This window comes from Micromys minutus (assembly GCF_963924665.1).
Source record: "Micromys minutus genome assembly, chromosome: 16".
Taxonomy (NCBI): Eukaryota; Metazoa; Chordata; class Mammalia; order Rodentia; family Muridae; genus Micromys; species Micromys minutus.
Window position 1 is genome coordinate 49,864,278 of NC_137985.1, and position 3,613 is coordinate 49,867,890.

The following is a 3,613-nucleotide window of genomic DNA, read 5'->3' on the forward strand; positions in this document are numbered from 1 at the left end:
TTTCCACTCTTACATGTGTGTTACAAAGTGCTTTTGGGTCTGTTTGTATGGGTTTCATACACGGTTTCAGGTTCATAAGACGCCATCCAAGGCTGTGACTGTTTCTCAGCCCAATTTCTCATACTCACCAGCACCCTCAGATGCTCCTCCTTCTAATTCTACCTTTTCTTCTTTCTGTAACCCTTACCCTCTTTTTATTTCTCCTCTCTTTCCTTCATGCTTCTTTGTTTCTTTCTTTTTTTTCTTTCTTCCTTCCTCCCTCCCTCCACCCTCCCTTCCTTCCTTTTCTTTTAACTTATCAGGGTTCTTCTGCCTTTGCCTCCCAAGATGGGATTAAAGGTGTGTGCCACCGTGCCTGGCTTCCTTTTCAAACAAAGTCTGTGTAATTGTGTGTAAGTGCTTGGGAGTGGAGGGGTATGTGTGTGAGAGCACCAGTACTCCAGGAGGCCTAAGATGTAAGTAGAATCTACCCCCCCGAAGGTGGATTTACAGGCAGTTGTGCACTACTCAACAGGAGTGCTGAGAAGCAAACTCAGATTGCATGCTGAAGGGGAAAAAAGCCAACCGTTAGGCTAACCTTCCCTTTCTTTCCAAACCACTGTATTACAGACATAGAAACCACATCCCTGCAACATCTGCAGGGCTGGTTTCCACACCTACACAGGACAGAGGCTTGAAGGGCTTTGGCTGGCAGTCTGACAGGAAGATTGAGATGTCCAGATAACACTGTGTAGAAGTCCATGTTTCATTGTGTTTCATGGACTATGGAGGCCCCGGGCTCCCAAAAGACAGACATCGTAACAACTTCTGCCTCCTGATTTCCAGGCTCAGCACTTCCCCATCCAATGTAGCTCATCCCAAAGTGAAGGCCAGCATCTCAGGTCCCAAGATGGGGAAATGCCACTCCCAGTCTAAGTGGGGGTGAAGGGGTGGTGAGTGGGGGGGGTGTCTGTGCTGCTGAGCCCATCTCCAGAACCCTTCTAGGACTCTTAGTGCCAGACAGGAAGGAGGGCACCCACTGCTCAAGACACAGACTGTTTTCTTGAAGGTCTTGAGATCCTTTCTTCTCCATCTTGTCTCTTTGGAAGTTTTTTGTTTGTTTGTTTGTTTGTTTTTCTTAAATAATCTTTAAAGGTCTGTTCTGATCTGTGGCTGGCATCAACAAACACCTGCTCAGAGGGTAGTTTCTAGAAAGCTGCTTGGAGGAAACCCCTGAGACCCTGAGCTGTGGAAAAGGCTAACCCAGCCAACACAGGCTCCAAAGTAGAGGCAAACTTGCCCCTCCAAACCTTTCAGATCATGGGGGTGGTGTGGACTGGTGTGATGATGGGCTCTGTTAGTTCCTGTTTAAATCCAAGATGTGCTTAATGGCCTTCTGGGTAGGGGTCTTGGGTGGAACACCTGGGGCCTATGCTGCTCTCTGAATTCTCTGTCATGAAGTTGTTCTCTCTCTCTCTCTCTCTCTCTCTCATTTTGAGGTCCTAGGAGAAAGAACCAATAGCAAAGGCTATGTCTGGAAGTAATTTGGATTGGGGGAGGGGTAGTCATGAGGCTCCCTCAGCTCTTTCTTTCTTTCTTTCTTTCTTTCTTTCTTTCTTTCTTTCTTTCTTCTTTTGTTGTTGTTCAGCTCGAGCAGTGAAGCCCTGTCTGCTCACTCGGGACTGTTTTGTTTAATCGTCCCCTAGAAAAGCAACCGGCTAACAAAACATTCCAAATGCCAAACAGATCATCTAAAATGGCTGTCGTTCATTAAGGAAATATTTCAAGAGGAAGGGTAGTTCCCTGAGCCCTGATAAATTGGGAGAGAAAACCAAGGCTGCTGGGATTGTGTAGGTGGTCAGAAGTCACATCGGCTCTGTGAAGCACCGCTGGTGTCTGTCCTTTACCTCTACGAGCTCTGGATTTCTTAATCTGCACTGGAATTGAGGCCATCTCCTTATCTTCTCCAGTACAAATTCACACTGACTGACCCAATCAGGAAGAGGTTCGGATCATTCCCCAAACCCCCCAGATGAGATCCAGCTTGTCAGCACAGCTCACAGCATCACCCATACCACATGGACTTTCACATGAGAAATGAACTTTTGCTCCAGCTCTGAATAGTTAGACTCTAACTAACTCTGAAACTACAACAAAAGGTTTTGCAAGCCTGGGAAGAAGAATCTGGTGCCAAGTGCTGGAAACTCAGCAGCTTTCCAAGGGACTCCTCAGGACTCCCCTTGTCCTGGTGTGTGTTCTTACAGTTTCACCCTCCTCTGCTCCTCCCAAAACTTATGTTTAATGGGTTCTAGCCAACCTTCGACTTTACCAGTCCACCTCCTAAATCAATTAATCACAAACATCTGGTATTGGTTCTCAGTAAACAGAGGCTAAAAACGAGATTCATTTGATAAAGTGCCTGTCTAGAAAGCACAAGAGCTTCCCTTCCTCTCTGAGCACCAGGTACAGGGATACGTACGCATTTGTAATTCCAGGGGGTAATGGCAAGAGGATCAGAAGTTCAAAGTCATCCTTGACAACATGGTAAGCTTGAGGCTAGCCTAGGCTACACGAGACCCTATTTAATAAATACATAAAAGGATAAACAAACTAGTAAACAGTCCCCGGCCAGTAGATCTATTGTTTTGGAAATAAAAGATGTTATGGTCACTTTGGGTGGCAGGGGAACTTAACAGCTGAGGACATTGACAGAAACAAGTTTCTCTGGAACAGCTTTGCACGGACACTCAGGGGGGGGGGGGCTGGGAGAGATAATGTCCAAGATCAAAGCTAGGGAAATACATTTTTATTAACAAGTCAAAAAAAATCATAGGCAGAGTAGAAAATTGGTCAGGAGCTAGCAGCACTAGAAAAATAGAAAAAAGCCAGGCCAGAAGATGAGGCTGAGGATGAACTGGACATCAAGTCTAGCTTCCCTGCCTCTTAACCTACCCTCCTACACAGTGTCACACCAAAGAAGGCAGGGCTGGATTTCTGTAGTATCACCAAGAAAACCAAACCAGGATTTTAAAACTCGAGTCTATGGTCCCACCATGTTGTACACATAATTGTATTTTGCGGCTTATTCTGAGGTTGTTAAAAGCAACAGCAACTCCGAAAGGGTTACCTAAGGGGTTTGAGTGTTGAATCTGATATCTAGATTAAACAAGATCGCTGCAGTCTCAGTGGAAGCCTTTGAGTAGCTGAAGGCATCTCAAGAGGTGGAATCCCCCTGCCCAGCACCACTAAGGTCTGAGCTGACTCCTCCCACGTTATCTGCACGTCTTATCTTACGAGGGAACTAAACATATTTCCCCCTCCCTATCCCGGGCTACAGGTGACTATAGAGAGAACGTGCACGGATCTGGGCCACATTACTGCCTTTGTTCATCCAGGGTCAGAACCGCACAACAGCGCCGCCCAGCGCCAGCATCAAGATGTGAACCGAGTGAATCCCCCAACGCCCGCCCGCTTGTCGTCCCGCCTCCAGCCCACCTCTAGCTCCGCCCACAACTGGGGCTGACGGTCAGCAGTAGCTCCGCCCATCGGGAGGAAGAGCCTGTGGCGCGCGGGTGTGACGTTACGCGCGTCTACGTCAGCACGCGCCCAGCTGGGAGGAGGCGCGAGCCGAGAC